At 39.8% G+C, this 18363-nt stretch overlaps 1 protein-coding gene across 2 annotated transcripts in view; it reads right to left on the reverse strand.

The window, feature by feature from the left end:
* Nucleotides 1–3804, reverse strand: part of STK32A (serine/threonine kinase 32A) — a 122042-nt gene extending 118238 nt beyond the window's left edge. The window contains exon 1 of one of the 2 annotated variants that reach the window (XM_012536944.3): nucleotides 3650–3804. The gene's annotated coding sequence lies outside the window, so the exon portion shown is untranslated. Of the gene's footprint in view, nucleotides 1–3530 lie in introns of both variants that reach the window. The other variant, XM_033406846.2, reaches the window with a different exon arrangement.
* Nucleotides 3805–18363: the final 14559 nt, after the last annotated feature.

The raw sequence follows: 18363 nt of genomic DNA on the forward strand, positions 1-18363 counted from the left end.
TGGTGTGCAGACTCCTCATTGTGGTGGCTTCTCTTGTTGCAGAGCACAGGCTCTAGGCACACGGCCTTCAGTAGTTGTGGCACGTGGGCTCAATAGTTGTGGCTCGCAGGCTCCGGAGCACAGGCTCAGTAGTCGTGGCGCACGGGCTTAGTTGCTCCACGGCATGTGGGATCTTCCCGGACCAGGGCTCGAACCCGTGTCCCCTGCACTGGCAGGCGGATTCTTAACCACTGTGCCACCGGAGAAGTCTGGAACACATTACTTTTTTTCCTTTCCCTGAACTCGAAGATCATAAAGGTCCTTACCTCAAAGACAAATTAAATGTGATTTCATGTGATAAGTAAAGTCTTTTCACAGCACAAGTGCTTGATAATTGCAGGCCGCTAGGGAGCCCAAATTGAACGACATAGGTGAGAGCTAAAAAGCCCTGAAAGTTGTGTATTTATGGCTTTGTTCATTTTTAAACATAAATTGCTTTCTTGGAAACTGGTAAGGAGAGGCAGCATCCAGAGTTCTGGTTCTAAAACTGACACTGATAACGGCTTTGGCTCAATGACCTAATCTCTCATCTCTTAAATGGGAGAAACAGCAATACCTTCTGTAGGAATAACAAGCTCAGATGCCCACAAGAGCCAGAGGGAAATGCAAGTAATTGAGCTGGACCAGGTGGAAGACATTACTGCCTGCTGGCGACACTGGTGACCTAGTGAATCCAGGCTCCATCTAAAAGATGTCACTGCTCTTGGATCTAAAAGATTGTTGCTAAGTGGAAACATGGGCCCAGGGGCCGGATCTTCAGATTTACCCAAAAGAGGGTCAAGATCCAGATGTTATATAAAATTATATTTAAAAGTTCGTTTTATGTAAAGCAACTATACTGCAATAAAAATTAATTTTAAAAAAAGTTTGTTTTAGCTATATGGCTTGAGCAAATCTCATGTACAGGACAAATACAGCTCATGGCATATAGTTAATGAGAATCTGTATGAGGCAGCTAGCACCACGCCTGGCACATAATTTGCAAAGAATTAATATTAGCTATTGCTATTTTATTAGTAGTGGGTATTTCCTTATCACGTATTATTTTCTTTTAAATTTGACACCTGTTGATTTCCTCTTGGAGTTTTTGCATGTGAAGGAAATACAGATTGGAGTCAGAATTGAAAAAAGTATCCCATGTGAACCTGGGCTAAGGATGAGTTATTGAAAAGGAACTAGAGGAGCCCCGGAGCAAATCGAGAAGAAAAGCTCCTTTTCCTATTAGGGGAGATGTAAGTAAAGCCTTCATTTGGAAGGCAGACTCATTAAGGAAATGCGGCTTGTCATACTGAAAGCCAACTGCTGGCAAAGTGCCTTCTGGACTTTAAAAAGAATCATTAAATGGAGAGCAAAGACAGAGTCAGCAATTAGGAAGCAAGTGATTAAATGGTATGGGGGAAGGGAGAGAGGGGCAGGAGGTAACAGGTGTCTGGAGGAAGCTCAGAGGGGATGATGGAGATCAGGAAGATAGAAAGAACTCAACTATATCTCTGGGCGAAAAACAAAGGGCTTTTAATGCCAGTGGAAAAGAGGATGAGGAAGAAGCAGGTGGGATGCCCTTAGTGTTTCCTTGTGGGCTAGGGAGAAGCAAATGGGGTGCCCTGTGTGTTGCATTACTGCATTTAGAGTCCTGAATAAGTGGGAAATAGTGTCAGGGCTGAGCCACAGATGACATTAGAGAGGCTCAGTCCTAAAGAGAGTATCAATTTGGAGCAGCTGCAGTTGTTAATACTACCGACTGGGGCTATGTTCTCTTTAATTTTGTGCGTAAAACCTCGGTACATGTAGTTTTCACACCACACCCCAATCCTGTCTTTCTTAGATTTTTCTTCACACCTCAGGATTTTCTCAAGTAGCCCATCTTCCTGCAACACAAGATGTACCGAGCACTGACCTTGCAAGTTGTCAAGTCAGAAAGAGAAAGAGGAATATTATCACAATTTGCCGTATTTCTGAGTTGCATTCTGATGTGTAGACAATTTTGTTTACCAAATATCCGGTGATTTTTTTTTTTTAGCGGGAAGAAAATATGTAAACAGGGAACAAATTTTGTGTATGTTTGGGGGATGAGCAGGCTTGGACTATTGGGTGGTTGTTTCTCCACTGCACTTAATACTCTTAATCCAGTCTAGAATGGTCTTTATTTTTTTCTCCCTTCGTGGATAACCAAATTGGTAACTTTCCCTCATATCCAGAAAGAAATCAACGTTTTTCTGGCAGGCAACTGGAGACACATCTTTTCCGTTCCACTGAATAGGGCCCAGCAGAGCTATAGGCCTCTTTCCTGACCTGATATGAACTCTGCAGTGTTACTTAACCACTTTTTGAGATGTCAAACAGACAGTCACCACCCATGGAAATGAACATCCTAAACAGAACATATAAGAGAAACAGCAATGTGTCTTATAGGAGCACAGAGTTTCCAGATTCTACCTTGACCTGGCCGCTTATCAGATTATTAACTGCAGATGACATTTGATCTTTGGCCTATACTTTTGGGGGATGTCAACAGGTGAGCTGCTCCAAGCAGCTAAGGCTCCCTAGGTAAAGAGGTGTCTTCTTCAGGAAGAACCTATGTTGTGATGCAAGAAAGTTGTAACTTCTGACAGAACTGTCTAGTTTTATTGTCACAGCATATGCATAGACATAATTTATTTTGTTTGCATTTGAAAAACAGAACTACTTAAGCTGAGACAAATTTAGAAATGTGAGAAAGAAAGAAAATATCCTGAAAAAGACCCAAGTTACAACCACTTGCTGTTAAGTATTGTTTATATTTCATCAACTTTTGCTTCATCATTTTTATATATTAAAACCGTAGGTAAATAGCTTTTCCACCTCAATCCTCATGCCAAATTAATTCCCCTTTCATACTTCCCCAAAACAGCCACAATTGTGAATCTGGTATACATTTTACAGTCCACTTTCTACGATTTTACACACACGACATGTCTTTTAAAGTAAGTCACCTAAATGACATCATATAGTAGGTATATTTTGCATCTGACTGTAATCATTACCATTATACTTGTGCGATCTAGCCACGCTGATCTCTACAGCTCTGACTTCTGCTTTTTAAGCGCTGCATAGCAGTCCATTGTGTGAATCCTCGGCACTTTGTGTAAAAACGTTCAAATCCTTCAGCTTAGGGGGGAAAAATCCTGGTGGAGATGAAGCCAACCATCAAAGGCAGTGTTGGATTGTTTTGAGACCGGATAAGAGAAACAAGCAGAAATACCTCCCGTACTTATCTCCACCCAGCAAATATTTATTGAAGTCTGTCCGCATCTGGACCCGAGTCAGAGGCTGGGGGACAAAGTAGGGTACAAAATAGCTAAGAAGCTAGGAATGGTCCCAGCCCTGTCAGATTGTAGTGGGTCATCCTGACGGCCTGCCTTTATATTTCTCTTCCGTTTTAACTTCCTAGGTTCCCAACAGTGCCCTTAGTATGCAGGTTTACTTAAAAGGAAAAAATCTAGACCATCACTCACCTAGATCTCGGCTCTCGCTTCACGCCTTCCGAGAAGCTCAGACTGGTGCTTCCACCCGGGGAGCAGAGGCTAAAAGATCAACTCCGAGAAACGAGGAGCAAGCAGGGGAAGGCACCTACCTGCCTGGGCGTTCCAGCGGCCGCCAGCGCGGGGCGTGGTGAGGCGGGCTGGCACCTGCAGCTGCTGAGGGGTCCGAGCGTAGGCAGAGGTCGCAGCTCCTCCGGGAGGGGTGGTTCCGGGGTCGGGGCAGGGGTGGGGAGCAGCCGGCCGGCGGGCGGTCCCGGGCGCAGTGCTCTGCGGGATCGGCCTGGGCAGTCTCCAGGGCTCCGAGTTCCGCCAGGGCGAGGGCGAGGCGGGAGGGCGGCGCAGCGAGCTGGCGGCGGGTCCCGCGGCGCATTGGCAGGATCCGGAGCCGCAGAGACGCAGAGCGTGACCCAACTTCCCCGACAGAGACCCGGTTCCCCTGAAGTGACCCCTTCCCCCACCCCCTACCATCTCCCACTCAAGATACCTGGGCAGCGCCGCCGAGGATGGTGGATATGGAGGTGGCGGATAGGAGCCTGCAGATCTCAGATGGGGAGAGGCACGATTTCCTTTAAGACTTCCTAGGGGTGTTAGGAAGACCCAAGAGAGGGTTGAGAATTTTATAGATCCTTGCAGATCTCCTCGTTTTACGGCTGGGGAAATTGAGACACAGAGAAGAAAAATACTTGTCCAGTGTAACATAATTAATGGAGAGAACCTTTTCTAGACCCGGGTCTCCTGGCTCCCAGCCCCCATTTTTAACATCAATCCCACTGGAAGTTTCTTTGTTCTCTCTCGTGGCAGCTCCCTGTACTTCCCTTTTGTAATAATCAACACGATTGAAATAACTTCTTACTGTTTTCTCTCTAACTCTAGAGTCACACACACTTAAGCCATCAGAGAATTGGCATATAGGTTTCTTACTGAAATTGCCAGGGTGTGAGATGGTGGGCAGTGGTGAGGCGAGGGTGAGGGGGGAGACACCGGAGGGTGTAAGTCTAGTCTGGGAGTGATGTGGGAACAGCTTCTATCCAAGTCCAGCGTTTCGCTGCAATGTGGAAATACCAGCTCTGCGTTGCCAAATATTCAGATTTTAAAAGGGAAGCGAGACACGAGAACTTCTGTGAAATCTCGCATCATTTATAAACATTGGCAAGTTTTAAAAATGTTAAAAACTGTGTTGGTCCAACAAAATGTGTCTGTGGCTGAAACGTACTTTTCAGACTCCCACTTTTTGATCTGTCTAGATGTAAACTTGCACAGAGTGCAAGAACCACCTTGGCTTTGATCACCTTGTTTAGTACTAGCTCATACAATGGTGTCTAATGCATCTTAAATATCTGCTGAAATTGTTGAAGCTGTTGGTGGCTCACCTTATAGTCAAGAGCCCCATAATTTACTCAAACAAATATTTCAGAGTAATTATCTTGTTTTATTATGACTTAGCCCCTTTCATCTTCTTTCTATTACCTCAGCCATGGGCTACATTCTATCCTAGTAATGTTCAAGGTTGGAATAACCTTGAACTTCAACTGGCCCACTCTCTCCTTTACCAATGGGGGTCCTGAGGAAGGAATTTGCCAAAAGTCACACAGTGAGTTGGTGGCAGAACTCTGTAGAACCTTACTTTATATTGCCAGCTCCTTATGAAAACCTGTTTGAGAGAGGATCGGATGATGTAAATGAACATTTAAAATGGAATTTGCCTCAAGTTCCAAAAGAGGGCAACTAAGTTTAGAAAAAAAGAAAAGAGAATTTTTAAGGAATCATTTTGGGGAGAGGGTATTATTTTTAAGGCACAAATCAGACACCTGATTGAAAATACATTGTTTTTTTGTGTTTTTTTTAACATCTTTATTGGGGTATAATTGCTTTACAATGGTGTGTTAGTTTCTGCTTTATAACAAAGTGAATCAGTTATACATATACATATGTTCCCATATCTCTTCCCTCTTGCGTCTCCCTCCCTCCCACCCTCCCTATCCCACCCCTCCAGGCGGTCACAAAGCACCGAGCTGATCTCCCTGTGCTATGCGGCTGCTTCCCACTAGCTATCTACCTTACGTTTGTTAGTGTATATATGTCCATGCCTCTCTCTCACTTTATCACAGCTCATCCTTCCCCCTCCCCATATCCTCAAGTCCATTCTCCAGTAGGTCTGTGTCTTTATTCCTGTCTTACCCCTAGGTTCTTCATGACTTTTTTTTTCTTAAATTCCATATATATGTGTTAGCATACGGTATTTGTCTTTTTCTTTCTGACATACTTCACTCTGTATGACAGACTCTAGGTCTATCCACCTCATTACAAATAGCTCAATTTCGTTTCTTTTTATGGCTGAGTAATATTCCATTCTATATATGTGCCACATCTTCTTTATCCATTCATCCGATGATGGGCACTTAGGTTGTTTCCATCTTCGGGCTATTGTAAATAGAGCTGCAATGAACATTTTGGTACATGACTCTCTTTGAATTTTGGTCTTCTCAGGGTATATGCCCAGTAGTGGGATTGCTGGGTCATATGGTAGTTCTATTTGTAGTTTTTTAAGGAACCTCCATGCTGTTCTCCATAGTGGCTGAACCAATTCACATTCCCACCAGCAGTGCAAGAGTGTTCCCTTTTCTCCACATCTTCTCTAGCATTTATTGTTTCTAGATTTTTTGATGATGGCCATTCTGACTGGTGTGAGATGATATCTCATTGTAGTTTTGATTTGCATTTCTCTAATGATGAATGATGTTGAGCATTCTTTCATGTGTTTGTTGGCAGTCTGTATATCTTCTTTGGAGAGATGTCTATTTAGGTCTTCTGCCCATTTTTGGATTGGCTTGTTTGTTTTTTTGTTATTGAGCTGCATGAGCTGCTTATAAATTTTGGAGGTTACTCCTTTGTCAGTTTCTTCATTTGCAAATATTTTCTCCCATTCTGAGGGTTGTCTTTTGGTTTTGTTTATGGTTTCCTTTGCTGTGCAAAAGCTTTGAAGTTTCATTAGGTCCCATTTGTTTATTTTTGTTTTTATTTCCATTTCTCTAGGAGGTGGGTCAAAAAGGATCTTGCTGTGATTTATGTCATAGAGTGTTCTGCCTATGTTTTCCTCTAAGGGTTTGATAGTTTCTGGCCTTACATTTAGGTCTTTAATCCATTTTGAGCTTATTTTTGTGTATGGTGTTAGGGAGTGATCTAATCTCATACTTTTACATGTACATGTCCAGTTTTCTCAGCACCACTTATTGAAGAGGTTGTCCTTTCTCCACTGTACATTCCTGCCTCCTTTATCAAAGATAAGGTGACCATATGTGGGTTTATCTCTGGGCTTTCTATCCTGTTCCATTGATCTATCTTTCTGTTTTTGTGCCAGTACCATACTGTCTTGATTACTGTAGCTTTGTAGTATAGTCTGAAGTCAGGGAGCCTGATTCCTCCAGCTCTGTTTTTTGTTCTCAAGATTGCTTTGGCTATTCGGGGTCTTTTGTGTTTCCATACAAATTATGAAATTTTTTGTTCTAGTTCTGTGAAAAATGCCAGTGGTAGTTTGATAGGGATTGCATTGAAACTATAGATTGCTTTGGGTTGTAGAGTCATTTTCACAATGTTGATTCTTCCAATCCAAGAACATGGTATATCTTTCCATCTATTTGTATCATCTTTAATTTCTTTCATCAGTGTCTTATAATTTTCTGCATACAGGTCTTTTGTCTCCTCAGGTAGGTTTATTCCTAGATATTTTATTCTTTTTGTTGCAGTGGTAAATGGGAGTGTTTTCTTGATTTCACTTTCAGATTTTTCATCATTAGTGTATAGGAATGCCAGAGATTTCTGTGCATTAAGTTTGTAACCTGCTACTTTACCAAATTCATTGATTAGCTCTAGTAGTTTTCTGGTAGCATCTTTAGGATTCTCTATGTATAGTATCATGTCATCTGCAAACAGTGACAGCTTTACTTCTTATTTTCCCATTTGGATTCCTTTTATTTCCTTTTCTTCTCTGATTGCTGTGGCTAAAATTTCCAGAACTATGTTGAATAAGAGTGGTGAGAGTGGGCAACCTTGTCGTGTTCCTGATCTGTGGAAATGCTTTCAGTTTTTCACCATTGAGGATGATGTTGGCTGTGGGCTTGTCATATATGGCCTTTATTATGTTGAGGAAGGTTCCCTCTATGCCTACTTTCTGCAGGGTTTTTATCATAAATGGGTGTTGAATTTTGTCAAAAGCTTTCTCTGCATCTATTGAGATGATCATATGGTTTTTCTCCTTCAATTTGTTAATATGGTGTATCACATTGATAGATTTGCGTATATTGAAGAATCCTTGCATTCCTGGAATAAACCCCACTTGATCATGGTGTATGATCATTTTAATGTGCTGTTGGATTCTGTTTGCTAGTATTTTGTTGAGGATTTTTGTATCTTTGTTCATCAGTGATATTGGCTTGTAGTTTTCTTTCTTTGTGACATCCTTGTCTGGTTTTGGTGTCAAGGTGATGGTGGCCTCGTAGAAGGAATTTGGGAGTGTTCCTCCCTCTGCTATATTTTGGAAGAGTTTGAGAAGGATAGGTGTTAGTTCTTCTCTAAATGTTTGATAGAATTCATCTGTGAAGCCATCTGGTCCTGGGCTTTTGTTTGTTGGAAGATTTTTAATCACAGTTTTAATTTCAGTGCTTGTTATTGGTCTGTTCATATTTTCTATTTCTTCCTGATTCAGTCTTGGCAGGTTGTGCATTTCTAAGAATTTGTCCATTTCTTCCAGGTTGTCCATTTTATTGGCATAGAGTTGCTTGTAGTAGTCTCTCATGATCTTTTTTATTTCTGCAGTGTCAGTTGTTACTTCTCCTTTTTCATTTCTAATTCTGTTGATTTGAGTCTTGTCCCTTTTTTTCTTGATGAGTCTGGGTAATGGCTTTTATATAACATCTGGTAGTTTCCAAAACACTTTGATTGTCTTCATGGCATTGGAGATGCACTATAGATTTATTGGACCCCTATTATTATCTCCCCCTTTTCCCTAGTAGATAATGATATCCATTTTATCACTGAGAAAACTGAGATTGCAATAAAGTAGATTGAGACTAGAAGTGATGTCTCTGGAAGCCTCTTTTTGGTCCTGGCTTGCATAAGGGATTTTGGAATCAGGCAGCCTTCTACCCAAATGTGAGCTCCACCTCTTAATATCTCTGAGATGTTTGCCAAGTCACTTAAAGGTCCTAAGTCTCAATTTCCCAATTTTAGTAAAGAGGATAATGGTCATTCCTATCAGCTATGTTTAATGGGAGATTTAATGAGACAATGTATATATAATAATGCACTTAGCATGGTGCTAAGCAGCACAGAGTAAGCACGCAGAAACTGGCAACTGTTAAGCCTGTCATTTTAATTAGCAGGCTGCCAGGTTCTGCCCTAATACTTCTCAGATATCTTCTATAAACCATTCTTCTGTCGGTACACTCACTTCTGCTTAAAATGAAACTACTCATCAGTCTAATGTATTTAGTCATGTAAAGGCTTGGCATACATGGGTTTTATAGAAAAAATAGTGATTCTTGTATCATATATAGTCTATCAAATGCAGGTCTGTTTCAAAGAGCTGATTGTGTTTTACCCTTTTATATATTGTTCATACTCTCTTGTCTGTATTCCTATCTTAAACATAGCTGTTTAAGGAGACTGCCATAAAGCAGTTACTTGGGGGACTAACCAGGCCAGATACTTATGACAATCTTTGGAGCCACCCAGTGGAGAGGAGAATGAAGTGACCAGTAAACCAGTGAGGAAATCTTGTCCAGATAGATATCCCGAATTTGAAAACTTTTTTTTCTTTGAGTCATGACTTACAACACAAGCGCTAATACCACACCAATCCAACCATTCCATTCTTGGCTTGAAGCTGTCCACTGGGTTCCACAGCATTGAGAATAAAGTGACACTCTTTTATCTAGTCCATTCCCTGCCAACTGGTCCAACTTCATCTTGGACCAGTGTTCTGCTCATTCCACTCCAGCCACCATGGCTTTCCACAGACCATGCTAAGTGTGTCCCAATCCCAGGACATTTGAATGACTCTTGTTTATGCATGGACATGGTTCTGGACTCCTCATTATTCAGCTGTAAGTTCACCTTTCTCTAGTTCAGAGAGACCTTCCCTCAATTTCTTACCTGAAGTTGTTTCCCTGCCACTTTCTCCATTCCCCACCATGTAGTCTAATTTCTTCCATCTTATCACTCATTACAAACTATAATTCATTTGCTTATGTAAGTTCTTTGCTATGCTTTCCCCCACTGAATGCAGGCTCCATGGGGGAAGGAACATCTGTCTTATCCACCATTATACATCCAGTGTTGAACCAGTGTTTGGTAAATAGAAAGTGTTTAATTAAATAAAGAAATGCTTGTCTATTTCCACCATTTTTTTCACTTCTTAGTCCAGGAGGAAAATACAAAGAAGACGTATTACACCTCAAAGCAGTAACCATTCCCATGATGTAAATGGACATTTATTGAGCTCTATTTAAAACATACAAAGACAAGTAAGGCATGCAGCTGGACATGAGAATATTGTGGTTTGGATGGAAGTGTAACTACAGCCTGCGATTGATAGGTGCCCAGTGGGAACCCCTGGAGAGCACTGGCTGAATTGGTTACTTCTGCCTGACGGTGTCAGAAGCTTCAGTTACTTGATCAGTGTCTTGAAGGATGAGTGGAAGGTCACTAGGTAGAGAGCAAGTCATTCCAAATCTGGAGACTGGAGGCATACAAAAGCACAATATCTGGGGAGACATATAAAAAGTGTAGTGTAGGTTTTCCCTGGTGGCGCAGTGGTTGACAGTCCGCCTGCCGATGCAGGGGACACGGGTTCGTGCCCCGGTCTGGGAAGATCCCACATGCCGCGGAGCGGCTGGGCCCGTGAGCCATGGCGGCTGAGCCTGCGCGTCTGGAGCCTGTGCTCCGCAATGGGAGAGGCCACAGCAGTGAGAGGCCCAAGTACTGCAAAAAAAAAAAAAAAAAAAAAAACTGTAGTGTAATTGGAAAATAAGGAGTATAGTGGGAGTGAGAAAGGATGGAAGAAAGATCTGAGGAACCAAATATGCTATGGAAAAGAGCTTGAAATTTAAACATAATGGCAGTGGGAAGCCCTCAGACGTGTTAGGCAGGAAAATGGACCTCATTAAGTTAAGTTTTAGTAAGATTGCTCTGCCCTCTCCACATAAGACAAAGCTTTCTTTTCTCTTGGTCTGACATGTAAATTATTCTCAGTTACTAAAAAGGTAAATTCTCTTTTGTAACAATAAGAAAATTCTCCTTAGTTATCAGATAAATCATAGATCCTAGCACAGTGTCTCAGATTGAGTAAGTTGGCAAATATTCGCTGAATGCAATTTAATGTTCAGTTTTACCTGGTTTATCCACTTCTGCCAATTTACTCACTTGTAGAAACTGTGTGATAACCTGACATTTCTTTTAGCTATTATCCTTGCAAAGACCCTCCATTTTGTTTCTCAATTTCATTAAATGAGTTATATTCATAGTTTCTGAACAGCCTTTACAAATTCTGTAACCTCAAGTTCACAATTTATTTAACAACCCGTTACTGCAGAGTTTATCATTTGTCTACAGTGGGGACAACATCATGCCAGAAGCTGGAGCCACGAAGATAAATAAACGACCCCTGTTCTTGAGGAGCAAGCACTCTAGTGAGTGCACAATATGTATCACGCCGTCTTCACCCTTCAGCCTGTGAGTGTGACAGTTTAATTGAGGAGAAGGAAACAATAAGATGTGATGGGAACAGATTATATTTATTGTCCAAAATAAAGAGATAGATATAGTATCAAATTGTTCCCTCATACGTGCTTACTCAAAATAATTAACTGAAAAAGAGAAAGAGAGGAAAAATGGGTATGAGTTAAAGCCCATGAGAAATGAATAGTTGTGGTGCCTACTGTATATATATCCGTATGCTCATTTATTCCACAGCGTTCATTGAGGAGTGAATCATTTAATTGTTGTCCAGAAAACTTGCATTCTTGGTGAGAAAAAATTTTTTTAGCGTCAGACAGACCTGGGTTTGTTTCTTGAATTCACCGTCTAAAGCTTCCTGCCCTTGTGAAGTCGTTTAGACTCAGAGTCTTTGTTTCTTGATCTGTACAATGTGGATGCTAGTAGCACATATTCCCAACGAGTATTGCAATGACTAAATGAGATAGTGCATGAAAGCACTTTTTGCCATGCATGGTGCAGAGAGATACCTAATAATTGCATTATTATTACTATTATTACACCAAATGCCTCTCTTGTGTACAAAAGGTGTGAAAGAATGCCCATTGTTACTGGGCCCTCCTCAGCACTGTTGGTTTGGAAAGATCATTGTTCGGAGACATGGTTAGAACCCTGAACTAAATAGATATGTATTTTAAAGAGCTCATCGTCTAATAAAAATTCAGGCAAATTAGCTGGCAATTTCAGTCCAGGGTAATAGGGGCATGATAACAGAAGTTAGAATGCTCCGCGAGTACATAAATGAAGCACACGGCCTAGTCTGGGGCTGTCAGCAAAGGTGTCACAGGAGCATAGTACCCACGCTCAGTCCTGAAGGTAAAGTACACGTTAGTTGTGCAAAGGGAAGGGGAAAAGAGTGCTCCAGCCTGAGGGAACAGCATGTGCAAAGCTGTGTGGGCGAGAGAGAGTGGGTTGTGTCCAGGGAAACCAAGGAGCTTTAGTGTGGCCAGGTCGAGAAGGAGGAAAACACCGTCCACAGAGAAAACAGCAAGCGCGATAACCTGACAGAGGCAGTGTGTACTCCTGTCACGACAAACCCGTAAACTCTGTGCTGCTATCTTCTGTTTTCAGAACAGAAAACAGAAACTCAAATGGTGTCGTAAGCTTCCCAAACTCCCAGCCCTGGTTTACTACAAAGTCAACATCCTTTTCATTACACTATAGGCTTCCTCTCTGTACGGCATATGTGTGTACATGTGCTTGTATGGATAAGTGCATGGGACACAATTCTAATCCCTTCTTATATCATAAATATAACGATCAAAAATATAACCTTAAAGAAAGAGCATTCCCATAAAGTTGTTTTAAAGCCAGAATATTTCAACCTGGCTTTTCTGATGCCAGCTACTCTTGTTATTCAACCAAACGATCTATGAATGACAGCTCGCAATGTGCAAAGGATTTAATCTCTTAAACAGTTTCTGTATATTATAAAGAAAGAAATGAGACAATCACAGCTTGACTTTGCTCTTTACATCATTAGTTTATACCTCACTCTTATGAAAGATTAGATAAAGCTGTTACTGTGAGGGGACGGAGTGATCTTATTTACCTGTAAACAATTTAATTCCTTAAGTCACCGGTTCCCTCCTCAGGCCTTTACTGGCAACACACACACACACACACACACACACACACACACACACACACACACACACACACACACACACACACACACACACACACACACACCCTAAATAGCCATATATTAGAATATTCAGGAGCATGTAGGAACGGTCAGTAGACTTGGTATTTACCTAGATAATATAGCAAGTTAATAAGTACCCATCTACCATTTCCCCTCACGTTCCTTTATCTTGGTGTTTTTCTTGTTTATTTGGATGTCTTTGCAATGAGCTGGCCTTCCATATGACCCAGAAGTGAAGGGAATGACATGGAGTTGTGTTCTGACAATGGAAAAATACATCTGATGAAATTATATTTCTTTTTTTAATTGCCTAAGGAGATATTTAAAAATCTATTAATGTATAAATACATATTTTTCACATTTAGGGTGAATGTTAGGTTTCATTGGATTAATTTATGTGTTTTGTTTTGGACTCTTCTGCCTCCATTTGTGGATTTCTGGGGATAGTGTTTTTTTGCCTAAAGTATTGCCCTCTTTAGACACAAATGTTTCTCAGTTTAGCCTATCCATGCTGTAATTCGAGATATTTTCTCCCAGAGTTGTTGTGAATTTTTGTATTTTTGGAGGCTATTTCGATGAGAAGTTTAGAAAAGGCAAATAGGAAACATTCTAGAGTATAAATCAAACCAGGAAGTAGTGAAATATCTTCAAGTGTCTCTGAAATTAAGGGTAAAATGCTGTCCTTTACTCCTCTCAAAGCTCATCTCCGTTCAGCGCACATCGAAAAAAGCGTGCTGTGGTCCTCAAAGGCACCTGACTTGGTTTTCTAAAATTCTGATTTTTTCATCATTTTGTACACTGCTAGGTATGGAAGTGACTTACATTTTAATAGATTATAGTATTGAACTGTAGAAGAGGAATAGAAGAAAGAGGAATTGTGTATTTGGCTTTTTTTGTATCCTGAAGTTGTCCACATCTTCTGAATACTAGTTATATTCATGAAGTTATATTCTGAATCAAACTTCTGTTGTATCATTGGTCTATGTAGTAATTTCAAATATACCTCATCTTTATTGTGGCACATCCATCCTTTGGTGAGTGCTGTTAATAGCTTGGTTTCTACAGGGAATGGCTCAGGACCTAGGGAATGGTGGTAAAGATTCCGCATTTTGAAAGGAGCCTTTTGGAAGAACTACATGCAGTACTTTGAAGGTAAATTACTAAAGCAATTTCAGTGTATTTCTCCTAATCAAAGAAGTATCTTTTCCAAAAGTGTCTGTAAATTGTTCAGATCAGCGTGACACAAGTTCACAGTGACTTATTTCAAGTAATTTCCAAGTGTGAAACACTGTCATTTGGTGTACTTAAAGTCTATACGATTTTAGTAAAAATCCAAGAAAGAGTCTTATTATCCTTCCTTGCGTTTCCCTTGTTCTAAGTAGCAAGTAATAATAATGATGATGATGATAATGATTAATGAAGGGAAAGAAGAGAAATAGATTAAAACTAATACTACTTTAGCATTTTTTATGTGCCAAGCGCTGAGCCCAACACTTTACTTGCACCCCGTCATTCAATGCTAACAATTACCAATTTTCAGTCGAGAGTGCTGGAGCTTTAAAAAGGTCAGAGAGTTGGTGCAGAGTCACAGGATAGAAGCCCAAGTAGTCTGAGTTCAAGGTCTGGGCCTTTCACCACCATAAATGTTTTTCCTCTGTATGACACTTACAAATCTAGAATTAGAATGCTGGAGTTCCCTTGTCTTCTGAAACACTCTTTGGATTTAGCTCTGTACCTGGGGAGATGTCACTGGTCCATACCTAGGATCAGACTTTCCATCTGTTAAATGAAGAGGTTGGACTGGGTAGTTTCTATGGTCCCTTCTAATACTGTTATTCTGTGACCAGGGAGCAAGTACTGTGACCTATGGTTAGAGCAAACAGCCAACTCTGTTTGCCCCGGATTGAAAGGGTTACTGAGATGTAGGACTTTCAGTGCTGATATCAGGACAGTCTGGGGCAAACCTGGACTGTTTGTCACCTACTACAGTACCTGTTCTTTTGACCTCATTATTCTGAGTGCAACCATTTTTTGGAGAATTCTTTGCACTCCTTTGGGACTTCCTGTATCTCAGATAAACCCTTGAAGAACTGGAGTGTAGAGTAGATTATTCAAAGGGAGGTGGGCCTGCTTTTTCCTCCCCAGGCATGGTACGCTTGAGTGGTTGGGATAGTATCACCTTCCTTTCCTTTTACTTCAAAAGAGTGGTGGGCTGGTTTGTTTTGCAAATTTGCTTTTGCGCTGATACTTGAGGAGTGCACACTGACAAGATTACAGCAGTAGTATTCCATCTGAAAGTGATCTCCACTGATGAAAGGAAATGGTTATGGAATAACTTCATGTTATTAAACACCTACTCTTCAAAAGGCATTTTGTGTGCACTAAATGAATTCTGAAAGCAGTGATTCCAAGTAGCTATTATTATCCACACTCTAAGGGCAAGGAAGCTGAGACTCAGAGAAGTTCAGTAACTTACTGAAATTCACAGCGAAATCTAAACTGGGATTTGAACACTGGCACCCCCAAGTTCAGAGTCCCTATTTTTCCCATGCAAATGGCGACTTCTGCTGTTCAAAACAGCTACAGTTTCTAGTTTCTTTGAACGTGAGTGCTGCTTTGATTCCACATGAAATACACTGAGATGTCTGGCTTCTTGCTTTCAAATCCTGACTTTCTTCCTATGCAGAATAATGGGATCCTTTCTTTGACAGATACGAAGCAAGTGCCTTATGTACTGCTGTATTTTCCTCCTACTTTGTAAGTTTCCTGCTTCATTAAAACAGTTATATTTCCAGTTCTTGTTAGAATAAGCAAAGATGTATTTTTGTCATTAGAAGAAACAAGGTCAGTAGAAAGTTGAAAAACCTATTTCCATGGACTTATGTAGGTCAGGCAACAAGACATAACATTTCAATGAATCTCAGCGTTTAACAGAATTTACTTGTTAAAACTACAATTCTAAATAATATGAACTACAAAATGTATCTGCTCAAATCCAGTATGTAATACTAGAAAATCCTTAACTCTAAGTATAAAGAAATAGATGCAAATCTAATTTTTGAAATCTAGTCATTAATTAGCATTAACACAATTTTTGCAGTGTCTAAACAAACAAAACTACAAAATTATGGGAGTATTACAAACATTTATTGTATGCTTACTGTGTGAATTTAATCCTCACAAAAGCCTATGGGTAAATAATTTCTCCTTTTGTACTAACGTAGCACCTAAAGTTCAGCCAGATTAATTTATGTGACTAGGAAATATAAGAGATAGTATTAGAGACCATATTGGAACCTTAGTCAACCTAATAACACTCGGATATGTTATCTCAGAATTATTCCAGAAATTTTTTTGTTTTTGAATTCTTTCTCTGGGATGTTCTATTGTATATTATAGTAAGCCTAATTAGCTCAGACAAGGTTACTACTTATGGCCATATTTAAATTATTCAAAACATTTTAATGCATTCATTGTTAATCTGAGTCTATAATGTATGTGTGTATGTGATTGTAAACACCCTGGCTACTCTTACACAACTAATTAAGAGTTTAAAAAATGTGTGAATTATTATTCAATTTTCCTACCTTTATTTGACTGTTATGGTAAATACATACCATACTTTTCTACCTTTATTGAAAAGCCATCTTTCTTCCAACCATGGAGGATTAGATAAACTTTTCTGTAGAGGACATTTTTCTTCTTAATTAATTATGTAATTTTAACATCTGACTCTCATGAGACGCTTAGTGTGTTTCCTCTGCTGCTCAGCTATTTCCTCCTTCTATGTTAATTGTTATTCTCCAGTAACAGGAACTGAATGTTACCCAAATACTAATGAGAGTTAAAGAAATTACAAATTACATTTCAGCAAATGAGATGTTTCTTTTCATGTATATGGAGAAATTAACGGCTCCAAAATCCTTTAAAAGAAGAAAAACTTCATTTGCAAAGATTATAGAAAGCAATTAGGTTCTGAACTAATAAAATGTTGACTTATATTGATAGTTAGTATTAAATAGTTTTCAGTTTGCATAAACCAAAATTTAATCGGAAGTAAAATTATACTTAAGTTTGCATTATTCAGTGCAGACTCAAACACTTGTAAAAGCATGTGTAAGCATATCATTAACCAATTACAAAGGATTATCATACTAACATGAAATATAAATAGTATTAATCATACTGGATTTAGAGTATTTTTCCTAATGATTCCTCCACCATTCCTATGAGGGAAGGAGAGACTTATTTTAGCTTCTGAAATAGAAGATTAGAGAAGTTACTTGTTTTTTATAACTTTAAAAATGTAACTAGTAAATAGTGAACAATTTGAAAAATAGAATGCATCCTCCTAAGACTCCCATAGTATTCACTGAACTTACTTCTTAGCTGGATTATGAAATACTGACAAACTTCACGTTAAATTTACATCTCAGCGGCCTCTATCAGAGCCCCTAATTTCAGGTCAAATTACCCTCTGTAGTCCCCCATAAATTCCTGGTTCTTTCTCTTTTTTTTGTGGGGCGCGGGCCTCTCACTGTAGTGGCCTCTCCCGTTGCGGAGCACAGGCTCCGGACGCGCAGGCTCAGCGGCCATGACACACAAACCTAGCCACTGCAAGGCATGTGGGATCTTCCCGGACCGGGGCACGAACCTGTGTCCCCTGCAACGGCAGGCGGACTCTCAACCACTGTGCCACCAGGGAAGCCTGGTTCTTTCTTATTTTTATGTTTGGCATTCCTTTCTTATGCTGAATTTTTATAACAAAGTAATAAAAGTAATATAAATTTTATGATAAAATTCACCTTTTTAAAGTGTGTCGTAAGATGAGTTTTCGACAAATACATATATTCATGTTATGTTACTTGCCCTTTTTTTTTAAATTGGGGTATAGTTGTTTTACAATGCTGTGTTCGTTTACTGTACAGCGAAGTGAAAGAGTTCCCTGTGTTATACAGCAGGTTCTCGTTAATTATCTATTTTATATATATTGGTGTATATATATCAGTCCCAATCTCCCAATTCATCCCCTCCCCCCTTTCCCCCCTTGGTGTCCATACGTTTGTCATCAAATCTGCCATTGATAGCAATTCTCTTGACTTGGCATTCAACCCACTATTTTCTCATCATACTTTAGCTTATACTTATTCTGTAAAGGATCAATTAGTAAATATCTTAGACTTTGTGGGTGTACACCCTCTGACACAGCTACAACTCTATGTAGTGTAAAAATGACCATAGGCAATATGTAAACAAGTAACAGTGACTATTTTCCAATAAAACTTTATTTATGGACACAAATATTAATTACATACAATTTTTACATTTCACAAAATATTATTATTCTTTTATTTTTTTTGGTGATTTAAACGTGTAACATCTATTTTT

The sequence above is a fragment of the Orcinus orca genome, chromosome 3 (assembly GCF_937001465.1).
Source record: "Orcinus orca chromosome 3, mOrcOrc1.1, whole genome shotgun sequence".
NCBI lineage: Eukaryota > Metazoa > Chordata > Mammalia > Artiodactyla > Delphinidae > Orcinus > Orcinus orca.